The following is a 13,141-nucleotide window of genomic DNA, read 5'->3' as shown; positions in this document are numbered from 1 at the left end:
TTCTTTCCATTAGAGATTATTACAAGATAGTGAATATAGTTCCGTGTGCTATACAGTAGGTTCTTGTTGTTTGTCTGTTTTATATATAGTGTGTATATGTTAATCCTAAACTCCCAGTTTATCCCTCCCCCCACTTTCCCCTTTGGTAACCATAAGTTTGTTTTCTGTGTCTATGTTGAACAGAACTCTTGACTATATGCTTTCTGTGTGTAAACTAGCAAATAAAACTACAAAGAAATTTCGAACTTCACTTAGTTGGTACTAGTCTGTCCTGGCAATTCTGAAACTACTTTCTGTGTACTGTGGGATTAAGCAAGTTAGTAACTATCATGGTATTGTTGGGAGTGAAGATTCTCACTGTGGGAGAAGGGTGATACAAATCTGGAGGGAGGGAACGCAAGGAAGAGCTCTGTGGGTTGGACTCTATTTCCTAGATCTGTCTGCTGAAAGCACCTTGGGAGGGCCACCCCAGTAGCCCTGAACATTCCCAGTGTTCATATTTTGGTTTCTAAATCCCATTCTCCACAGTTGCTTGGAGAAATAGCTCACTCAGGAGGGGCAGGGCAAGTGAAAGATGAGCCAGGAATAGCTTGTGGTGCCAACTGAAAGCAAGGAGGTGCTCAAAGAATGATGGGGACGTCAAACAATGATGAGCACCCAGGGGCCAGCTCGACAACGCTTCCAGCGGCCAAATTTGTAACAATTTGAGCATCAAAATGAGTAATGACAATAATGAATTCTCACATTAAAAAAAAAGAATCCATGTGTATTAACACATGTATGTGGAATCTAGAAAAATGGTATAGATGAACTTTTTTGCAAAGCAGATATAGAGACACAGACATAGAGAACAAATGTATGGATACCAAAGGGGAAGGGGGGGGATGAATTGGGTGATGGGATTGACATATATACACTACTATGTATAAAATAGAAAACTAATGAGAACCTACTGTATAGCACAGGGAACTCTACTCAATGTTCTGTGGTGACCTAAATGGGAAGGAAATCCAAAAAAGGGGATATATGTATATGTATAGCTGATTCACTTTGCTGTATAGCAGAAACTAACACAACATTGTAAAGCAACTATACTCCAATAAAAATTAATAAAAAATAAAATTAGAACAAAAAGAAACCATGAATTCAGAGGGATACTAAAAAGCAAATAAACTTATAAACAAATAGAGGTAAAAGAGACAGTTCTTTACCGTAATATGTCAACTAATAAATGCTGAAGAAACAAAGAGTTAGAAAAGTCACCTCATTGCAACTATTATAACAGTAGCTGATCCAGGTAGGATACTGAAACCACTGGTGGAAGCTTGTTGGGGAATAAGATATTACACAGTCTCAAAGGATCACTCCATAGATTATTTATTAATTATAAAGGTAAAAACGGAAGCTTTATAGTGGGAAAATCTGGTGGATACCACCTTAACCACATGACCAAAATCAGCATGATGCAGAATGACGTCATGTGCCAACAATGCATTACATCCAGCAAACTTAAATTGAGAGACAGGCTACAAAATAATGGTCCTGACTCTTAAAAAATGTCGAAGTCACGAAAGACGAAGACTAAGGGACTGTTCCAGATTAGAGATGAATAAAGAGACATGACAACTACGTGAAAGGTGTGACTTTGAATTGGGAAAAATAATATTGCATAAAGGATGTTATTGGGACAATTGGCCAAATGTGAATATGGACTCAGTTGTACATATTAGCATTGGATCAATGTTAAATTTTCTGAATTCGATCACTGCAGTGTGGTTACCTAAGAGAGCCTTCCCGTTCTTGGGAAATAATCCCTGAAGTACTTAGGAGTGCAGAGTCATGATTTCTGCAACTTAATCTCAAATGGTTCAGGGATGAAAAAAAGTCTCTGTTATGCTTTGTACCACTGAGTACATATTCCACAATTTGCACTATATGTTCCCTATTGTTGAACATTAACAGTTTTCCAATTTAAAAAATCACTCTTACAATGTTGCTATTAACATCTTTACAAATATAATTTCTTCTTTATTTTAAATTTTATTTTTATTTATTTATTTTTGGCTGCATTGGGTCTTTGTTGCTGCACGTGGGCTTTCTCTAGTTGCAGCGAGCGGGGGCTGCTCTTTGTTGTGGTGCGCGGGCTTCTCATTGTGGTGGCTTCTCTTGTTGCGGAGCACAGGCTCTAGGCGCGTGGGCTTCATGGTTGTGTCACGTAGGCTCAGTAGTTGTGGCTCGCGGGCTCTAGAGCGCAGGCTCAGTAGTTGTGGTGCACGGGCTTAGTTGTTCGGCGGCATGTGGGATCTTCCCAGACCAGGGCTCTAACCCATGTCCCCTGTGTTGGCAGGCAGGCTCTTAACCACCGCACCACTAGGGAAGCCCTCTTTCTTCTTTTGTTACCATTTTTAGGATAAATGCTCAGAATTATGAATACCAAATCAAAGAGTGTAAATGTTTGGATGGCCTTTAAGTAGAGAGTAGTAATTTAAGATTCCAAGAGTGGCTGATTTAAATAGAAGGTTGTATGTAAAATGGGAGGAGAGAACACAGAGCTACAAATAGCAGGAGATTCTGAAAGCAGCTGCTCATGCAAAGGACTCTCTCCCATTGCTGGAAAACTCCCCACACCGTGCTTACAAAAGACTTTTTAGTTAGTAACACCCCTGCCGTTGTCCTGGGACCCATGGGTCTAATCCAAGCCACCATGGCCTAAATTTAGACATTGGACAATAAGGGATTTGTGATTAGCTGACTCAATTGTTTCTGGGGGATTCTGCTGATCAAGAACCACAATGTGCTGTTTTGTGTTCAAGAACCTCATGATTCTCCAAGACAGTTGTGAAAATCAGTATAAATCTAAAATAAAAAGAAAGAGCATTTGGCCTAAAAGATACTGAGTTGAAACAAAAACCACTGGTAATGGGAATGTAAATTGCTATAACTACTTTGGAAAACAGTTTAGTATTATCTTTTAACACTGAACATTAACTCGATCCAGTAATTCCTGTCCTAGGTCTGTTCCCAGAGAAACGCTTGCCCATGGGCCCTGCAGACAAGTAAGGGGATGCTCAGAGCAGCATTGTTGGTCAGAGTGAACAAGCTGGAAATAACCCAGTGTCCATCAATAGGACAATGGCTAACCGAATTATGGTACAGTCATATAGCAGGATATTATATCGAAGTGAAAATGAATACACACAATTCTATGTGTGAGTCTGAGAAACAATGATCGGAAAAAATGCAAGGCTCAGAAGTTTACTTTTTGAATAATATTATTTTTATAAAGCTAAAACCCCCACAATGTACGTGTAGGGATGTATTCACTTGTACTAAGACATTTTTATTTTTTGGCTGCTCCAAGTGGCATTTAGGAACTTAGTTCCCCGACCAGGGATTGAACCCACACCCCCTGCAGTGGAAGCATGGAGTCTTAACCACTGGACCCCCAGGGAAGTCCCTGTATTTTTATTTTTTAAAGCATGGGAATTAAAAATGTAAAATTGAGGAAAGGGAGGCAGGGGGATGGGGTAGACAAGAAGTACAGAGTTATTGGCATTATTCTAGTTTTTTCCTTTCTCCCTTCCTTTCTTTTCTTTTTTAAATATGCACTGTAAAGTGTTCAAGAGGGATATCCAGGATGGAGTATTTATCAAAGAGTTTATCACTTGATTTGATTTCCAAGCTTCTCCAGGTGAGATGCTGCCTTCCATGGGTGATGTAAATCTAGGAGGGTAGCTTAATAGTTAGGATGGCAGATCCCAGCTGGCTGGATCCAAGGGGTGCAGTCAATAGGATACACTTTAACAGGAATCAACATGTTGACACTGGTTTCAAATATCAGCAGCAGAAGTATAGATAGAATTAGGATTCGTGAGTTTTAGAAAAAAGAAAGTTTTTAGGATTTTATATGAATGCAAGTTCAATAAGCTATCAAGCACATTTGGCAACATTCTAGTTCTTACGTTGAGGGGTAGGTACACAATGTTCATCTTATTACTAGACTTTGTACCTTACATATGTTACAGAAATTCTATTGAATGTGTTGAATAACAGGTTAAAATTTAAAACATCACTGGTATCTACTGTTTTTGTATGTCGAATTTGAAAATAGCAATGTAGATAAAATCAGGAAACTTATAATTTTATAATTGGAAGAGGCCTTCAAGATGATGGTCTAATCCGAAATGTAACCATTTAAAAATTATAAGTACTAGGGAATATTTATAGGTTGGGAAATTGGGGAGGACTCTCTAAACATAAAAACAATGGGAAAAGTCATGAAAAAATTGGTTTTGTTTAATTAAAATGTAAAAATGGTACATTAAAAATCATCTTAAACAAAATTAAAAGGCAAATGACAAACTGGGTTAAATATATGCCACAAGTGGGACTTCCCTGGTGGTGCAGTGGTTAAGAATCTGCCTGCTAATGCAGAGGACACAGGTTCAAGCCCTGGTCTGGGAAGATCCCACATGCTATGGAGCAACTAAGCCCGTGTGCCACAACTACTGAGCCTGCGCTCTAGAGCCCGTGAGCCACAACTACTGAGCCCATGTGCCACAACTACTGAAGCCCACATGCCTAGAGCCTGTGCTCCACAACAAGAGAAGCCAGCATAATGAGAAGTCTGCGCACCACAATGAAGAGTAGCCCCAGCTCGCTGCAACTAGAGAAAACCCACACACAGCCAAGAAAAAAAGACCCAACACAGCCAAAAAAAAAAGACCCAACACAGCTAAAAAAGAAAAAAAAAATGCCACAAGTATTTGCCAGCCTAGAGTTAATGTCCTCAATATATAAAGAACCCATAAAATCAACAAGAAACACACCAAAACTGAAAAATGGCAATGGACTTTAGCACAATGAAGGAAACTTATCAACAAAACAAGAAAGTAGCCTACAGAATGGGGGAAGATATTTGCAAGCAATATGTCTGATTAGGAGTTAATATCCAACATAGGTACACAGCTCATAGAACTCAACATAGAAAAAACGAACAACCAAGGACTTCCCTGGCGGACCAGTGGTTAAGACTCTGTGCTCCCAATGCAGGGGGCCCAGTCAGGGAACTAAGTTCCCACCTGCTCCTCAGCCAAAACAAAAACAAACAACCTGATTCAAACATGGGCAGAGGACTTGAATAGACTTTTGTCCAAAGAAGACATGCAGATGGCCAACAGACATATGAAAAGATGTTCTACATCACTAATCATCAGGGAATTATAAATCAAAACCACAGTGAGATATCACCTCATACCTGTCAGAAAGGCTATCATAAAAAAGACAATAAGTAAGCATTAGTGGAGATGTGGAGAAAAGGGAACTCGTACTCTACACTGTTGGTGGGGATGAAAATTGTTGCAGCTACTATGGAAAACAGCATGGAGGTGTCTCAAAAAACTAAAAATAGAACTACTGTATGATCCAGCGATTCCACTGGAGTATTTACCTGAGGGAAACAAATACACTAATTTGAAAAGATATATGCATGCCAATGTTCATTGCAGTACTATTTACAACAGCCAATATATGGAAGCAACCTAAGTGTCCATCATTAGATGAATGGATAAAGAAGATATGGTGTATATATATATATATATATATATATACATACACACAATGGAATATTACAGGCATTAAAAAGAGAAATCTTGCCATTTGGGACAACATGGATGGAGCTAGAGGGTATTACACTAAGTGAAGTAAGTCAGACAAAGAAAGACAAATACCGAATGATCTCATATATGTGGAATCTAAAAAACAAAACAAAATGAGAAAAGACTCATGGATACAGCGAACAAATGGGGGCGGGTGGGGCAAAATAGGTAAAGGGGATTAAGAGGTACAAACCTCCGGTTATGAAATAAGTAAGCCAATGGGATGTAATATACAGCATAAGAAATATGGTCAGTAATTTTGCAATAACTTTCTATGAGGATAGATGGTTACTAGACTTATTCTGGGATCATTTCATAATGTATGCAAATATCAAATCATATGTAGTACACCTGAAGCTAACATAATATTGTATGTCAACTATATTTCAATAACAAAACAAAAGAAAAAATGGCAATGGATATGAACCCATAATTCATACAGAAATCCAATGACCAGAGAAAAACAAATACCGTATGCTAACACATATATATGGAACCTAAAAAACAATGGTTATGGGCTTCTCTGGTGGCACAGTGGTTGAGAGTCCACCTGCCGATGCAGGGGACACGGGTTCGTGCCCCGGTCCGGGAAGATCCCACATGCGGAGCGGCTGGGCCCGTGAGCCATGGCTGCTGAGCCTGCGCGTCCGGAGCCTGTGCTCCGCAACGGGAGAGGCCACAACAGTGAGAGGCCCGTGTACCGCAAAAAACAAACAAAGAAACAAAAAACAATGGTTATGAAGAACCTAGGGGCAGGACAGGAATACAGACGCAGATGTAGAGAATGGACTTGAGGACACCGGGAGGGGGAAGGGTAAGTTGGGATGAAGTGAGAGAGTGGTATGGACTTATATATACACTGCCAAATGTAAAATAGATAGCTTGAAGCAGCTGCGTAGCACAGGGAGATAAGCTTGGTGCTTTGTGATCACCTGGAGGGGTGGGATAGGGAGGGTGGGAGGGAGGGAGACGCAAGAGGGAAGAGATATGGGGATATACGTATATGTATAACTGATTCACTTTGTTATACAGCAGAAACTAACACACCATTGTAAAGCAATTATAATTACTCCAATAAAGATGTTAAAAAAAAAGAAATCCAATGACCAGTAAAACAATGGAAAAAACAAGTTTTTCTAATAAAACAAACAAGTGTATATAACAAAACATAAACAGACTCATAGAGAATAAACTAGTGGTTTACTAGTGGGGAGAGGAAACGGGGGGCAGGATAGGGGTAGGAGATACAAACTATAAAATAAATAAGCAAGAAGGATGTGTTGTACAGCACAGCGAAATATAGCCATCATTTTGTAATAACTTTAGGTGGAGTATAATCTATTAAAAATATTGAATTGCTATGTTGTACACCTGAAACAAATATATTATAAGTCAACTATACTTCAAACAAAACTAACATAAAAGGGTTTTTCGGGCTTCCCTGGTGGCGCAGCGGTTGAGAGTCCGCCTGCCGATGCAGGGGACACGCGTTCGTGCCCCGGTCCGGGAGGATCCCACATGCCGCGGAGCGGCTGGGCCCGTGAGCCATGGCCGCTGAGCCTGCGCGTCCGGAGCCTGTGCTCCGCAACGGGAGAGGCCACAGCAGTGAGAGCCTCGCGTACTGCAAAAAAAAAAAAAAAAAAAAAAAAAAAAAGGTTTTTCTAGTAATTCAAAAGGAAAGAAAAACTAATCTTTTAAAGAGATACAATTTTTCATTAATCAAAATAGCAAAGATTTAAAAAAACTTCTGTTAGAGCACTTGATATTGACAAAGCGTGCGCTAAAATAAGCCCTCAGTCTTTTATTAGAAGATAAAATTATACAGCATTTGAGGTAAGAAGTTTGGCTTTGTATTTCAATAGTCTTAGAAAGGTTCATATCCTCTGACCCAATAAAGTTACTTATAGGATCACAGGAATATATCCTAAACAATTACCAGAGAGGTGGCTTTCAAGTTTTGTACAGGACTGTTCTAAAACAGTCCCAACAACGTAAGAATGGCTACACAAATCATGGACACCCAAACGTGGACTATTTCGTAGCTGTCAAAAATCATGTCATTTGAAGATGTTGATTCTGATTACCCCTGAATTTCAGCCCTCTTATTTATCAACAGTGATGGAGATTTTTAGATTGAGGTTTTTCTCTGAGCTGGAGTTATTCCGTGGACCATCCATAAGCACTTCCTGGAGGTCAGAGACGATTCTTTTCCCTTTTGGGGGAGTATTCTAATTGATACCATGCGTCAGTCTGCGCTCCACCACAGAATCATGAATTCCCTATTCCCCAGCAGAGGAAACCTTAAGTCCTTGCTTGAAATTGCTGTGTTGGAAGTGAAGGATTCAGGGTTCCAATGGCAGAGTCCCTCATCCCTAGGGCAGCAGTGGAAATCCGGTGTTGCTTTTACTTAGTAAAGGAAAAGGAAGAGTTAAATCCAGCTCTCAGTCACTCTTGTAGTGAAGGAAGGAGTAACACCGGGAAGAGAAATCCTCTGAGTCAACAATTTAAGCCCCATCCTCTGCCCCTTCTTCAGAAAACATCCTATCGAGAGTAGTCCAATTTGGCTACTTTTCTCTCTCACTCATTAAGCAAAACCTTCAGCCACCTTCACTAAGAGCTGGGAATCCAGCCAGATCCGGTCCCTGCCCCCCAGGGTTTCCAGTCTCCAGGGCGAGGCAGACCCTTTGCATCAGCAGTGCAAGGTGGGTGAGCGTGGTTACAGGGCAGTGTGGAAGGGGGCCTTCCGCCACCCCCAGGAGGTGACATTTTGACATTTAAGGCAAGACCTAATGTTTCAGTTGTTCAGGTAGGAGGATGTTGGGGAAGGCGAGGCGCAGTGTTCCAGGCCGCCCAGTAGAGGAGAGCAGCGGGAAGGGTGCTCTGGAGCAGACAGAAGCCCACGCCAGGGTGGCCAGCGGTGGCCGGAGCGGGCTGGGGAGCGGTCAGCATTTGGGGTTGTGCCGCGGCAGCGGGGCCCCACCGAGGGGGGTATCCCGACCCGGCCTTTCCCACCGTCTGCTTCCCACGTCCCCGCTGCCACCTGCTCTGTCCTTGGTGTTGAAGCCTCTGCCCTCCTCGGGTACATTTCGGCGGCGGCCTCCCACTCCGTCGGCCGCGCTGCACCGCGGGGCGCAGGTGCTGGGGCCCGGAGGCCTGGAGAGCAGCCGCGGGGTCCCGGGCTCGGCCCACAGGCACGTGCTCCCTGGGCTCCCTCCTGCCAGGTAAAGGGCTGGGGCGCCGGGGGCCGAGGGGCACGCTGGTGGGTGGGTTCCCCGAGAAAGGGCTCGGGTTTCCTGCCTTGATCATGCTGTTTATGCCCTTAGCGGGAGTTATTTATAGAAAGGAGTAGTTTAATCACGGCTTGCTCTTCTGCTTTTGCTCTTTTCATTTTCAAGATGCCTGATGGGGGCTGGATGCACTCAGCTTTCCGGAGCTGGAATCTTGTTCACAGCGGGCTGCTTAAAGCTGTCCCAGTGCGGCTGCATCATCTGCTCTTGGCTTCTCCAGGAAACGGCTCTTTCTCTGTTCAGGGCTTTACAAGCATTTTATAAACACAGAACATAGCAGCCCTGTGGTTACTGAGATGCTTCTTCCTTTTCTACAGTCTGAATTTCTCTTTTTATTCCACCAGATTTACTGTTATTTTATTATAAACTTTTAGCTTTGGGGGCTAAGAAGCAGGGTCTGCATAAAGGCCTTTTAAAAATCAAAGGTTGACTGCAAAGCAAGGGACATCAATAAGGGGCACTGCAGCTTCGCCTCTATGGAGACTGGATAGTGGTGCTTCTATGGAATCATAAATTCAGTGAAAACAAGGAAGCAAAGCCCAGGTTGGGAATGTAAGGGGTTGTATGAACGCTCCCACTTTCCCATTGATTCTTTCCACGGAACTTCCCTTTCCAGACCCATGAAATTTCCAGTAGGCGAAGGTTTATAATAGGTATGACTTTTTTTCCCACTGTTTGGTTTTCTCTAGTCACCGAAGTTTCAGCTCCTAGGGGAAAATGTTCAGGCTGGCGAGAGCAAAGAGAAAATTATTATGTGACTCATCGGTCCCTTTCTGTGGAGCTTTCAGCCACAAGGAGAGGACGTATCTGTCCTTGGTGTTACTGCAGTATCCACCATTTCAGGCTGAGTCTGCTTTTTGAATCAGTCTTTTTCACCTGTGCTTTGCTGGGTGACACGCACACTCACAGGGCCCTCTGGTTTAGGACCCTTTTAGTTTTTGATCCTTCAGTTCCTTTACTTTCCTAGTTCTCCCTTGATGTCCCTCTGCTTGTCCCTTTGTTCTTCCTTGCCCCCTTCTCAGGGCTCAGATATGCCCTGTCTGGGATGCTCACACAGGCTCAGCCCTAGGCTGCTGCGGGGATGCGCTGCTAATGATGATTCTCATTTTAATTGTAAACGTGTTAGTCATCTTCCCCATTCATTCCTTTGACCTTAGTAACTGGCCCTTTATTTTATTTATTAAAAAAATTTTTTTGGCCGCGCCTCAAGGCTTATGGGATTTTAGTTCCCCCCACCAGGGATTGAACCTGCACAGTGAAAGCGTGGAGTCCTAACCACTGGACCGTCAGGTAATCCCCCAACTGGCCCTTTACAAGACAGATCTTTGTTCAGAAAATGGGACAGGTTGCTAGGACGACAAACTCTCCTCTAAGGATGGGGTTTCAACTGTTTGCTGTTCATTCTCCCATCTGCTGAGGTGGTTTAGACTTCATTTGCTTGTGAATGTGTGTGTGGCGTTTTCTGGTCTTCTGGAAACTTAAGGTACTAATCACCCTAACTGCAGGTCCTATCTGATGGGCAGGTAATTGCTCACAGATGGTGACTCCCCTCCCCAATGAGGAAAACCTTTACGTGCCTAGGATGTAAAGGACCACTCCCCTCTGCTGGATGAAGATAAATTTGCTTTCTGCGGAGAAAATTTTGTGAGTACTTCGCTCTGTAGTGGCCAACTGGGTAAAAGAGTTAACAGTTCTACTTCACGTTACAGGTACTAGAGGTATGAGCCAGTGTAGCTGCAAGAAACTTTTATGCAGCACCTACTGTGCTATACCGCAGTGCTGAATACTGGGCATATGGAGGCGAATGAGGTCACTACAGATCAAATCCTTGCCAACTGAATCATCGTGTAAATGTATTAGGATCTGAGAATTTCAGAGCCTGAAGGGGAAGTTAGAGATGATCTGGTTTGTGTCCCTCCTACTTTTTAAAATAGTTGAAAAACTGGGGTCCGGAGAGATGAAATGATGTGCTTAATTAAGACCACATGGCTAGGGACTTCCCTGGTGGTCCAGTGGTTAAGACTCCACACTCCCAATGCAGGGAACCCTGGTTGGATCCCAGGTCAGGGAACTAAATCCCACATGCTTCAGCTAAGGCCCAGGGCAGCCAAAAAAATATTAAAAAAAAAAAAAAAAAAAGACGACATAACCAGTTAGGGACAAGGGAAAACATGCCATTGAAATTCTGTGGAAGGTCACCGTTTAATTTTCACAACTTATTTTGAAATACTTTTGGACTTACAAACAGGTTGCAAAAATAGTACGGAGTGCTTTTACCTAGCTTCCTCCAGTGCTGATATCTTATACAACCATGGATTTATCAAAATACACAGGATAAACAAGGTGCTACTGTTCCTACAGGGAACCGTGCTCAACCTCCTGGGATAAACCATTATGGAAAAGAATATAAAAAAGAATGTATATATGTGTGTAACTGAGTCACTGTGCTGTACAGCAGAGACTGCCACCACACTGTACATCAGCTATAGTTCAATTAAAAAAGCCACCAAAAAACAAAACAGAAACCTCCTAACATTAACATTATTAGTACAATACTATTAACTAAACTACAGACTTCAGATTTCACCAGTTTTTCCACTACAGTCCTTTTGCTGTTCCAGGATCCAATTCAGGATACCACATTGCCTTTATTTATTTACTTACTTACCACACTGCATGTAGACTCGAGTTTTTAACTCTGGATTTTCCTATACTTAAAACAGTAATGAATTAGTGACATTCAGCTGTCGTGCAGAAACAGTATCAGAAGCCCCCCGTGTCTACTGGCATATGCTTTGTGTGTTTCCAGAGCCAGCTGTTTGCCCTGGTGCTCCTGATGAAATCCCACAGCAGCTTTGTGGGTGTGTCTAAACTCTGGACAGTTCCAGCCTATATGATCTGGGTACCAATGGCGGTCTTCAGGGCTCCCAGTGGCACACCCTGAACCTTCTGCCACCCGTTCCCTCCTGGATCTTGAGTCTCATTTCCGTTTATTGATCATTATGCATATGGCATTCTTTGCTCCCAGTCTGCCCAGTTTATCAAGTAAGACTTTGCAGCCAGAAAGTCATAAATTCAGCCCCCAGCTTCCCGAATATCCAGTAGTTGTGAGACCTTAAGCAAGTCACTTAATTGCTCTAAAATTCAATTTCCTCCTTTGCAAGACGGGGACAGCAGCGCCCACACAGAGAGGGTTAAATGGAGGGACATGCACAGTGGCAAGCAGTGCTGGGTGCGCAGATGTGAAATAAGGGAATGGATAGCACTAAGGGGGGTCCTGAGTACCAGGCAGGAGCCCCTGCACTTGCTGGTGGTGAGGGGCGAGCACTGAAGGGTTTGAGAAGAGGAGTGATGGGACTGGGGCTGCACTTGAGAAAGTCAAATGGAGGAGTGCTGGTGTAAGCAGGGCAGTGGGAAACAAGAGGCCTGCAGGGAATTAGCGAGGAGGCTATCATGTTCGTGTTCCCATGGAGCAGAATGGGGGCCTGGACTGGAGACTCCTGAGACAGTGTGTGGTGGTACCATCAACTGAAACAGAAATAAACAGGATGCAGGAATGGAGAGGAGTAGGGACTCCAAGATGACTAAGTTCTAGGTCCAGGTGAAAAGGAGAATGTGATGTCATTAACAGAGGTAGAGAAATCAAGATGAAGAGGGAATTTGTGGGAGAAAAATACATTTGGTTTTATTCCTGTTGCTCCTGAGATACCAAGAGACCATCCAAATAGAGATATGCAGAAGCAATAATTGTGGCACTGGAGCCTGGGAGAGGCCAGAGGATCTGAGCATTGTGGCCAGAGTGGTGGCCACTGAAACCAAGAGGGCAAATGGGACCACCCAGGAAGAGAACGTAGGTAAGGCCAGAAGTTGGGGGCAAAGACTCACCTGTGCCCGATGGTTCAAAGAAGGGTAAGAGAGAGAGAAGAGTTATTGAGAACTAGGATGTGTGAGTCAGCTCTGGCTGCTGTAACAAAGTACCACAGACTGGCTTAAACAACAGAAATTGATTTCCTCACAGTCTGGAGGCCAGAAGTCCAAGGTCAAGGTGTTCACAGAGTTGGTTTCTTCTGAGGACTCCCTCCTTGGCCTGTGGATGGCCTTTTTCTCACTGTACCTTCACATGGTCTTCCCTCTGTGTCCTAATCTCTTAAAGGATTCTAGTCATGCTGGACCAGGGCCCACCCACATGACCTCGTC

Source organism: Stenella coeruleoalba (assembly GCF_951394435.1).
Source record: "Stenella coeruleoalba genome assembly, chromosome: 5".
Lineage (NCBI taxonomy): Eukaryota > Metazoa > Chordata > Mammalia > Artiodactyla > Delphinidae > Stenella > Stenella coeruleoalba.
This window is presented reverse-complemented; position numbering follows the sequence as displayed.